The sequence below is a fragment of the Austrofundulus limnaeus genome, unplaced genomic scaffold (assembly GCF_001266775.1).
Source record: "Austrofundulus limnaeus strain Quisiro unplaced genomic scaffold, Austrofundulus_limnaeus-1.0 Scaffold134, whole genome shotgun sequence".
In the NCBI taxonomy this organism is placed as follows: domain Eukaryota; kingdom Metazoa; phylum Chordata; class Actinopteri; order Cyprinodontiformes; family Rivulidae; genus Austrofundulus; species Austrofundulus limnaeus.
Genome location: NW_013952536.1, coordinates 433,169 through 445,359, shown reverse-complemented (window position 1 = coordinate 445,359; position 12,191 = coordinate 433,169). Strand labels below are relative to the sequence as shown.

At 39.9% G+C, this 12,191-nt stretch overlaps 1 protein-coding gene across 3 annotated transcripts in view; it reads right to left on the bottom strand.

Annotated features, from left to right (window-relative positions):
* The window catches only part of casz1 (castor zinc finger 1), a 179,863-nt gene extending 169,224 nt beyond the window's left edge, over window positions 1–10,639 (bottom strand). For all 3 annotated transcript variants that reach the window (XM_014015776.1, XM_014015775.1, XM_014015777.1), the window contains exon 1: window positions 10,341–10,639. The gene's annotated coding sequence lies outside the window, so the exon portion shown is untranslated. The remainder of the gene's footprint in view (window positions 1–10,340) is intronic.
* Between the last annotated feature and the right edge of the window lie 1,552 nt (window positions 10,640–12,191).

The following is a 12,191-nucleotide window of genomic DNA, read 5'->3' as shown; positions in this document are numbered from 1 at the left end:
AGGGCGACCCACCCCACCAACAGAACTGACAGCTTAACAATTACCCCTTTCATAAATTTGAGGGGTTGTATTAATTACAGGAGTAAATTTAGACTTTTATTTATTTATTTATTTGTTTGTTTGTTTCTTTGTTTGTTTATTTGTTTATTGTGTACTACCATAATGAATGCTATTTTCTCATCTATAACTGGAATGTTGTGCCGCGGAGGATAAATCCTCCCTCCCTCCCGCTGTAAAAACAGCCAAAGAGTTTGTTTTTTTGTTTGTTTGTTTGTTTTATTTTGTTTTTGTTAACTGTGGAGATATAGGGAAGATGTGTGCGTTTGATTGCTCCTTAGTCCATCTTGCCAATTTAACAGTCAGTTTCTGCTCTGGGATCGATGCAGATCATTTTCAGTAAACATGCAGAAACTCACCAGTATGGCAGGCTGTTTTTACATTTAATTGGTTTCACCACAGTTGCATTTCAGATATCTAAAACTGTTTTATGACTRGACATATTAGCTACAGTAGATTTGTTATTTAAGTGAGAGAGATATAAGATTAAACTAATGCAAATTTTATCTTTTCATGTTCCGTAATTTTTATTTTTAAACAGCTATGCGCTCTTTTAATAAATACTAGTAATATTTCTGCTGTMRATCAACATTCTGTGTTCAAAAGCCYCCTGCCCTACTAAGGCCAACGTATTGTGGAAACACTGGCATGATATGATGCTGAGATTATTTTATCATTTCAGCAAAAGACTAACTATTCATACAGAGTTAAGTTTCATTAATTTGACGAAGACAACAATCACGTATCATCATCAGCCGAGTAATGTTCCACCCGTGGTAGAGTCACTRCTGGGCAGCCAACAAATCACAACCAATTAACAGCCCTTTAAACTTACAAGTCAAGCATCACTTGTTGTGCTGCCTATAACAGAGTTTTATGGTTATAAACTGTTTCAATGTGGAGTATTGCTCTTGTAATAAATGGTTAACGTTAMATAAAATGTGACCTGGGGTGGGGGTGGGGTTGGGGGTGCTTTTATTTATTCTGGGACACAAAAAGTGGGGGTGAGAGATGCTTTTCTGTCTGATCCGAATCCATCRTTTCAACAGAATCATGCATTTAACTTATTCTGAGAGATAAACACTTTAGGCCTGTTTCCCAAATTTTTTGTGTCAGTTTTCTGTTTTCTGCTAACGAGATGTCACTAATATGTACTGGAATGCTGTGAGAACAGACAGTTAGATTGGCCTCGAAAAACTTAATGATGTATACCAAATGTGTGGGGACAGCTTCTAAGCACATATTTTTGTAGACAAACATAACTGTTGACAACATTTTCCACCCAGTTTACCATTTCAGTCGGGCTGAAGATCTAAAATTAAAGCCAATTGTTTTTCTTAGGTAACACAATTCGAGTCATGTTAGTGTTTTGCTGCAACTGGTCAGACTGTGAAGGCACATTARTAAAAGAGGGCACTTAGCAACAGATAATTAAAAGAAAAAAAGGAATTTTTGCCAGCATGCATTTGTGAAAAAAAAAAAACAAATGTGTACTTTTTTGTTTGCTCAATTAAAAAAAACATTACATGTATTTGCATAAATGCAACTACCTATTGTAGGGTGAATTTTGTTGTGTTGTTCAAGGAACATAACAGCGTATTTAACCTTAATTTGTGCCACTGTGTCTTCCTGTGAGCAGACCCCAGTCATCTTTAAATGGCTCCATTTAAAATGCAATTTGATTATCTGCCAAATTGCTACCAAGTCTTTCCCTACGCAGCTTGGGGATGGGGGGTAAAAAATTTTAATTAGCATTTGTGCACAAAAGAGAAGTCTTTGTTGCAATGCATTTGAACACGGCATCCCAGAATGACCACCACTTTCAAAGAGTCATCACCCAAACGATTTCAAACTAATAGATCTAAAGGGAGAGAAGSAGCTCTGGCACGGATTGGTGGGAAGGGGGAGGAGTGGAGAGGAAATCACAGAGGTCTTCGGTACCACTGGAAAATAAAATAAAATAAAACAGGACATGGCGTGTTTAAATAATCCAAAACTTTTCTTTAATCATAGTTTAGAAAATTGGCTGGGACCTTCAGCGGGAGACAGCTGCTCTGCCCCAGAGCCATTTAATGAGATTCACTGAGGGTTTCCCTTAAAATATTTACGCCGTCCCATGGCACGGCAATATTGTCTTAGAATGGGGAGATAAGAGCCAAGGAGGTGTGTTGAAGTTCTYCTAATCAATTTACTAATTACTGGAGCAGCAATAGGAGAGGAGAGAGGAGCCYCTTCTGGCAAAGCTGTATTTTAATAAATGCTGAAAAATTTATTTACTCTCTGAGCCAAGAGGAATTCTGAAGAGAGACTAGAGCAGAGAGCTGATTGAGACGGAGGGAGCAGCGTTGTGGTTGAGGTCGCCGTTAAAGGAGAAAGGAGAGGACTCCAAACATAAAGCGGGATCTCTCAGGACCTCCACCTTTGCATCTGCTCGGGGAACGTAGATGGCAGTCTCTTACACACTTGGCATGAAAAGGCCTGACTGCTACGACTACATATCAACAAATATTAATGAGACTTCTGGCTCTTGCATAATAAAATAGTTTGGAGTTGTAGTAAGCGGCACCCTGGCAGTGACCCTWAGATGGAAATAAAATTGATGTGTATTATAGTTAATACCAGGAGTCAGAGGGGTGTTTCTTACTTGGAGCAGAGGGCAGGRGGCTCAGACATTACACCAGACGTTAGGGTTGGGTGTTTGAAGTCACCTTTAGGCCCTCTGGCACAGACTGACCTCCTCCTCCCGACCTCTGGGACTGAGAGCAACCCTGAATCTGTCATAGGAAACAGCCCACATCTTCCTCAGGGTTGGGGGCAAAAGCTGCTCCATCTTTTCAGTGCCACATTACCTAGAAGACCCTTCCATCTTCATGGTGTTTTATCCAACGGTAAGATGCCTGAATCACGCCAGGCCAAAGGGTAGCATGAACTGAACACTCAAAGTGTATTAACATCGTCTGGCTGTATGACACCGAGGTAAAAGAAGACCCTAAGAGAAACAGACCCTTCGAGGTTTCACCATCATTACATCAGGAGACAACACTAAAGCTCTCCTATGGGTTTTATGGTCTGCCCTGATATATAACACAAAGATTTTTATGTATTTACAGTGTTTTTCCACGTTGCTTGTTTTCTAAACTCCCAGAGTCTCTGCGGTGCGACTGAGAACATGGATCTGAGCACATGTCCTCCGAGGGTTGAGGCAAAAACAAAAACACACAAAAAAAAACTGTTGCTTTGACATTTTGTTCCCTCTCACCTCAACGCACGCCAGTCACAATGGACCGGTGTGTGTGGGATCTGTGTTCACTTCACCATGGTGATAGCTCTCTGTCTTCTGAGGCTCCCCGGAGGGCGCCGGGTGGTAGGTGATGGGGTGGAGGGGGCAGTTRAAAGAGCAGGTTGCCAACCCTGCTTCCCTCAACCAAAACGCAGCGAAATGAGAAGAATGATGACGAAGACGGCCTGTTTCTACAGGCCTATAGCCTAGGTGTTTTTTTTTACACGACAGGAAAGGCACGGTAAGTCAAGCATCTGAGCTCAACATCCAGTTAAAAGAAGCAAGCGACGCCAAAGGAATCAAAAGAGTTTGACATGATGCGTTAAAAGCATTTCACTCCTCAACCTTTAAAAGAGGGAAAAAATAGAACAAAATGTGGTGCATTTATGTGCAAAGGTCTGAGAACATCTGTCACCTTGTAAATCATCTTTACATGACAGACAGGCACAGACATGGCATTACACTGAGCAACAAGACAAAAGGCCACACGAATTCTACACCATCAGCTCCAGTTTCACTGCGCTTTGTCTCCTTCTCTGACAAAACATTCCAAAACAAATCCATTGAGTCATCTTCAACATAAGTAGCACTGTGAGGAATATTTGCGGGCGAAAAATATTGGGAACATATTTTGAATGTCTGTGGAAACAATATCCTAAATTCTAGCATTTTTTTAGTTGAATAACGGCTCCAATTCAATTTCATCCCCAAGTTTCGATATAAGGCTTGCCAAAAATATTTGTTACTAAGCCATCTGTTTTTTATGATAAATACAAAATTTATTCTAATTAGGTTTGATCTACAGTTTATTCCACAATATTGAAATAAATGAGAATTTTCCAAATCCCAACGGAAGAAAAGCTTTTGTTGATGTTTTGAAGAACACAATGTAGTCCTATGGGGAAGTATTACTTCTAAGACTGTTCACATTTTTTAACAATGACTTGAATAAACAAAAAATCTCAAGTGTGAAACCAAGTGCAGCATATGTTTTAGTTATGTCTGCATGTTTTATTTTCTCATCTGTTCTTTTAGTACATTTCTGAGATTKGTCCCTTTTTTTCCCCTCACTCTCTCTAAAAAAATACATTTTGGCACCTTTTCATTCCTGTATGGATGGTTGGTTGCTTAAGCGATTTATGCTGTTACTTCTGGCACTTTTTGACATCTGTTATGTTACCATGCCAACAGGAGAGTTGTTTACATGCAGGAGCAGCTGATCGAGTTTTCTAAAGCTCTGCTAATGCTCAGAAAAACACTCCAAATCCCCCAACAAGTTGAAGGGAGCATGTTGCTGATGTAAGGCACGAGGAAACGGAGAGAAAAAAAAGAGGAACTTCAGACACTTTTTTCCCTCAGCAGTCATGGGGTATGTGAGTTACCTGGAATCCCAACACAGTGRGAATATCGGAAATGTGGCATTACAATTTTAGCTGCAGGAGCACATTTTACACWAAAATGACTCTCTAACATTTATAAATTAAAAAAGAGTAAAGGAGGTGGGATAGTAYAGTGCCTGTCCAGAGGAGATGATGTAATCCTGGCCTTGTCTCTGTGAGAGAGCATCATCAGGACTCAAACAGGACTCACAGGAGGCAGGAGAATGAAAACCAAACCTGTGTACAAAAACTAAACTGTACAAAACTACAAGCCCAGCTGGACAGGAAATCCAAACAGCACAAAACAGAACAGCTTTACACAGTAAGGTTGAAAGTGCAATTGAACTCCAAGGGAACAAACAGGCTGCAAACAGTAAAAGTGCAAACAAACACACACACACACACACACACACACACACACACACACACACACACACACACACACAGTAGGTAAAATAAGTATTGAGGACTTAGCATCGACTTCCACTCATTTTTGTANACACACACACACACACACACACACACACACACACACACACACACACACACACACACACACATCCTTTGCGCATCAAACTGAGGACTTAGCATCGACTTCCACTCATTTTTGTAACTGTATTTATGCCTAACCCAGACATTTTCCCTAAAACTAACCATTACTGGTCTATAGCTAACCCTAACCTGAGCTAGGGTTTGGCATAATCGTATCGTCTGCAATTAATCGTCAGAAAAACATTAATCAATTTTTTTTTGGCACTTGACGATTAATACGATTAATGCCACCAGGCAGAGTGACTGGAGATTTCCCTGGTCAGTCCGCTCGGTGCTCCTCTCCGCTTCAAATATGACGAACATTTAAACAAAAGTTCTGTAATTTATTTATCAACACAATTTCAAATTTGAAGTATAGCCTGAAGTCTGTGATTTTGACAGTTTGAAAAAGATTTTTACGAAGAGCAAATCTTTCCCACTAAATTGGTCATGTGACTAGGACATAAGGGTATCCAGGGACTCCAGGGGATTAATCATCAAATTGATTGTTATCGGCTAAATACCACAATTAATTGTGATTAATTTTATTGCCAATATCGCCCAACCCTAACCTGAACCAAAACTTAATCCAAGTTCAAGTTCAAGTTTATTTATATAGCGCCCAGTCACAACATACGTTGTCTCGGGGCACTGTACATAAAGAGAATAATCTAAAGAATAATCTAAAGAAGAAAGCAGCAGGCTGCGTTGAATCACTTCATCACAGTCTCCCATCCTGAGCAAATCCACACCAAACCTAACTAGTAAAGCACAGCAGAACTGCAAACAAGGTGAGGACATTGAAGAGGTCCTCACTTTACATCAAAGACCTCACTTTTATTGTAACTATGGCACAAATTGTCCTCACTCTGTAGTAAAAACAGGTGCGCGCACACACACACACACACACACACACACAATGATTGCTGTGCACAAATGAAGAATAAATTCTGAACAATAAATGACAAATGAGAAACAGGTCAGTGCCAATCGATAACAAAACCCATGTGAGCAACAAACAGGAAGAGAAAAAAAAGTAAACATAAAGACAAGAGGTACTGGGACGTTCAAAACAAAACAGGAAATGAGGAAGACGCAAACTAAACATAAAACTGAAGCTCATTAAATCAAAGCCAAAAAATGGAGAACTAGACACAAAAAAGCACAAAATCAACTCAAAACACTACAAACTTTTTACTTATTTGTTGATTTGTTTTATTTAACTATATGTCAGTAACAGTGCAACAGTATTCTTTTTATTAATAAAATAAATTGTTCAATTTAATTAAAATGTCACACTTCAAGGAGTGAGCTAAGTTAATAAAGGGACTGCTTTTGAAAGAGTTTCAATCCTAAAATGTGTCCTGATTCATTGCAGAGGGACTTCTGTCATGTTTGGGGTTTTTAAGTTATAGCGCACCATTTTTATTAATGTTGTTTTATTAATTACCATTTATTCTTTACAAAAATTATTCCTAAAATGTTAGTTTTCTTTCGGCTGCTCCCTTCTTGCAGGGGTCACCACAGCAAGCAAACTTGAAAGAAATATTTGGCAATTAGTTGCCCTTTTGGATACAACCTGCAGCCTCAGGATTACAAAACCACAGCTTTATAAAATATTTACTCTTTTTTTAATAAGTGGCCAGCTGGAGAATTATGACAAAAATAAGCCATCATGAAGGGGGTCATTTTGACCCAAGGACAGCACGACGGCTAAACAAAAACCATAAAAGCACGATGTCAAAGAGCTTTCATTCATTTATTAACTTTAACAAAGCTTTATAAGTGACTCGCACAATGAAACACAAAGATTTGAAGAAATCAGTGTCTAATACTGTGTTTGGTTCCTTTTCACTTGCTGGTGCTGCTCGGGTTTATCACTGTTCTGATCCGACTGCTGGAAATTCACTCATTGTGCCAGCACCTGCCAAAGTTGTTTCAGGAGAGGACCACTTTCCAGATGGTCTTGTGGAACAAACCAACTGACAGTGACAGGGATTATTTTTAGAAGCTTGTCTTCTGTTCAATCAATGATATTTTTATTGTGCTTTGTCATGAATTGTTTTACTAATGGCGTTCAAAGCTAGGGTTGGGCAGGATGCTTTTTATATTTTATTACTATTATTTTTAAACTCATTTATTGCCAGGGAGCACTTTCTGTCATAGGTGATTTAGAACTGACCAGCACATTAGAAAAAAAAAAGAATGCAGTCATTTCTTGAAGAAATGTAAATCACCTACTATAATGCATGCCAAAATTTTAATAAAAGATTTTGCACAATCTTAGACTTGTGAGTATGTGAATGACTCCAAGCTACTAYAATGCTAAATTATAGCTCAATATCTGACCTGACCCCTTACCATAAACCTAACCTAAATTTAATTCATATTTTAACCCAAACCCTAACCYCTGACCCAAAAATGGGGTTTTTCCTTGTTTGGACCAGGCAGAAATGTCCTCAGGTTTGCTTAATGTCAAAGAAATGTCCACACAAAGATAGAAAGACATGCTTGTACACTGACAGAAACAATTACATTGTCGCCCACCTTTTATGGCAGTGGCCAAAAGAAAGAAATGCAGAAACTGCTTCCATAGCTATCAGCGAAAGTGTTTTCAAGCACATAAATATTGAGTGACATCATTCATCCAGCATGTTTCACACTCAAATATTACAGCAACTCTTACTTTAGAGTGAACTTCTTACAACTCAGGTGAAAATCGAGTTTTCTGTTGACGCAGTGTTACGWCTTTCCTGTGTAGTTCAGCGGAGCCTAAGATTGATACAACGGACATTCACACATTTGGTTTGATTAACAAATGGAAATGCTGCACATTAATAATATTAGCCCTGTAGGATGAATGATGTGACACAACACTGGACTGTAAATTCTGTACGGTATATAAATACTGCATTGGATTTCCATTAAAGCAACATGGCTGAACAACCAGTACAAGTAACTGGCACTTTGTTAAATGATTGAATTGAATTCATTTAAAAGGCGAGATTCTGGACCACACCTAAAGTGTGCTGATTTAGGTTGAATCCTGTCAAACCAWGGATTTCAGTTTTATCCTTTGAGTTATWACTGTCTTAAGGCAAAGGGTTGTTGTTTTGTCCAGTCTAATGCAGATCTGTTTACTCATTAAATGCCAGGTGGCACGAGCACTGAAAAGCTACAAGCTGGGGGAAAGGGCTTATAACCTTTGCACACCGTCTAAACGTCCTCACGTTCTCCTTGAACATCTATCCTTAACTGTGCTCCCTGTCCCAAAGTGGCCAGCTGGAAACGGTGTGTTGATGTCCCTGCTAACCTTGGCCAGCGTAAGGATTACCGTGCATTTACGCTCAACGCTTCTTTCTTCCTTAAGACTCATTAAGAATGATAATGAGCTCGGAGAGGGGCAGCTTGTTTCTTCTTAAGTCTGCAAAAGCTTTTCTTCCAGTCTTTCTTTTCGCTTGTCYTATTCTTCCCGACTAGTCTTCCTTTCCGCCCTGTCCGCACTGTCTCTCCTCCCCAGCCCACACCTTCGTTTCTCTCCTTCTTCACCGTATTGAGAGGACCCAGGACAAATTACCAAAAAGGCCATTTTCATCTATGAACTGCAGGGTTTAATCGATACTTATTTCATGCCTTCAAAATCAACCCTATATTACTGTTGTCTGTGTGATTTGTTTATTTTGCTTTGGAATATTCCTTCAGTCGAATGGGGTGGGGTGGCGCACGGGATGCAATTCACCTTGAACCTCCATTATATTGGATTTCTCTACTGGCTGATCAAGCATGCAAAAAGGACATTTCCTCAGCACTAAAATAAAAACAATGATGATGATTAAAAAAACATGCGCGCTATTTGTACTGGTATAACTGTACGTGTTGACGGCTGTGTGTTTTTATGGGGAAAACTCTGGTCGTGGCTGTGTGAGTTTGCGTACGAAATGATTACATGCAGGACAACTGATAAAGATTATGTGCTGTGGGGGGGAAACAAAAGTAATGGCTCCTGAAGCTTGTCAAATGCGGCCAGACATTATTTGACACCAACAGATCTGAGGTCCACAGCCAAGGTCAAAGAGACAAAAATGAATACACATGGGTTTAATTCTACACGCCCCTTGACAAATGCAGATGGGTACTTGTGAGACGTGAGGCGTTTAGCTGACAGATAGAGATGTGAGCACTAAGAAGTGGATGCATCAGATACTGATTAACCARTTTCGCTAACAAAAGATAAAGTATTAAATCTTAGAGAAACATCAACTGAAACCTACCATAAACACACAAAATATGTGGACAATAAGCAATTTTATACTTTGCATCTCATGAAGTTCACTTTCACCGTGTCAAAGCGAGACTGTGAAAGAAGGAAGGCAAAGGAGCGAGAGGAAGATACGTGGATGAAGAGGAGCAGTGTGTTTGACAGATAGATCCTACAGTGTCTCATTAACGCTGATGAGAGATGAGAACCTGTACCACCAATCTGACAGTGAGGGCTGGCCGGTGTCCAGCCAGAGACGAACCCTCAGACAGCAGACACATGCCGACACAGTCCCGCCACACACTCAGGGAGAGCACGGGACGAGGGGGCTGCAAAACTCCTTCAGCTGACCAAATCCTGGCTCTTTTTGAGCATAAAGGCAGAGGGACAAAACACCTGCCGTACACTGAGGTGAGCTGTTGTCCCCCTGTGAGGACACCTGCTGTTGGTTATTATTTTTGGTGACCTCACGAAATAAAAGACACCGCCGGAGCAAACTTACCTTTAAGCCGGCTAATGGTTTCTATTCAAAACACACAAAATGCGAGCTGATTTCATGTTTAAACATGTGTTTTATTGGCCTGCGTGTGTGTGTGTGCCAACTGTGGGCTCGCTTTGCATGCATGAATACATCTGCAACAGTAAGGCTGAACAGCTGCTGCATCATGAGGGTACAATGAAAAAAAATACTTCAAAAGCACTCTGTGTGCATAATGCATCTTTTTTTTTTGCATGACAAAATTGTCTCTTCAGCCGATTTGTGAGACAAAACCCAAATAAAAGCATAGAAGGAACATCAAAACTGGAAAAGCTGCAAAATAAACTTTATGTTTACCTTGTGTTGTACTAGCAGYGGCATTTTTTAATACAGAAGACGGCTCTCCATCTTCCTTCCWTGATCTGTTTAACCAAAGACAAGAGGGAAAGGGAGAAGAAAAAAGAAAAAAAGAGGGTAATTAATTACTTTTGTGAGCTATGGCACAGGAGAGACAATAAACCTGCCTGGTCGCCATGGATATGACATATTTGCTCTGAAAACAACACAATAATTAGCAAAGGAGAAAGATCCGGCGAGAATATGAGAAATCCGGGCTTAAAGTGCCAGTGATCTATTCCTGTCCTCATCTCCATCCCTGAGAATAATAACACACTGGAAAGCATACAGCAGACATTTATAGATGCACAGAAGAACAAACGGTGACCCTTTTACAGAAGCGTGTTAAATTAAATCTCACATCATAGTGGTGTTTTGTAGAGATCACAACTAACCAAACATGCACGGTTCAGGCAGTGTTTTAACAGATTGTTTGTTCTACTTTAGGTAGAAGTAATAAAATCTGCCTCACAGTCACTCATAGGGGGGAGCCTACTGCAAACTTGAGGTGCAGAAAATGGCTCGTTGAATAAAACTACTAATAATTAACTGATGTATTAATCAAGTCTTGCACATATCAGATTTTTTTTGTTGTTTTAGCTGCTTTGAATGCAGCCGCTTTGATTAACCATGCAAAACACAGAGAAAGTTTATGTRTTTAAACAAAAATAAATAAATAAATCCGTTTGAAAACTATTTTTTTATGAGCTGAACTTCCTCAAATCAAGCTTTTGAAAATTGATAGCACTTTTTTTATGGTTCCTCTATTTACAGTAAATGAGACTGCACCAAACCAACTACCTGTTTAGGAGTTTCACTAAGTTTTTTCTTCACTAAAAAACTGTCACTGTGTGAAATCTCACCCAAAACTGACTTTTTTTTTCTTTTTTTTTTTGCAGAAGTGTGAACTGAAAAAAACAGCTTTCTAACATCCAAAACAAGCTGCAGCATAAATAATAATAAAGAAAAGTCRGCGTGTTTAATTTTCTTTATCTTTCAGAAGAAAAGCTGTATTTCTTTGGAGCTCAGGGGGAGAAAAGGACGAATTTAATCAAACACACAAAAAAAGTTTAAACTTATTTTTATGTGCGTTCGCTCCCCTTCAGTKTTTAGATACGGTTATGAACTTTTATCACTGTGTGAAATATGAAAGTGTGGAGAAAGCCCGGTCCTGTCCGGTGTTTCCAGAGGTACAGTGAGGGTTTCCAGCCCTGAGTCGCTCCGGACCGGACCTGCTGCCGCTGCTTCGGCACACACGGACCGGAGGCTCGCGCCGTGTTTACAGTCCTGGAAGCCACCATAACGTGTCCACACTGTGAAACCCTGCTTTCTTATGTGTCGCGGCTGCAGCTGGAGCGGGAAACACTTTATTTTTGTTTCCGCGCGCGAGAGAGACAGAGAAGTGTTTGGAAATGAAAGGAAAACTCTTACCTGTTTTAGACTTCCAGCTGAAGGAGGGGACGTGTGTCATTACGGTGAAAGGCGTCAAAGCGTTCACTATTAAACTTCCCACATTTTTGTATCAAGTTTTTTGCCCCCTTTTTTTCTTTTCTTTTTTTAAGTTTTTTATTGTTGCATTTTTCTAATTTCTTACAGGGCAAGTCGCCCGGAAGATCTGCCCTGGAGACCGGCWCCAAGTGGGAAGAGGAGTCCTTAATTGAATTTCGCAGACGGCAGGTGTTGCCCGGAAAACCTGAACTGGAATACAAAGGTGTTCTTCAACTTAAAGGGATAGTCTGGTCATTTATTCAGTGGGGATGCAGGGGCGTCATTAAGATGAGGGTCCAAAGACCACAACAAAAATTAGTGTCC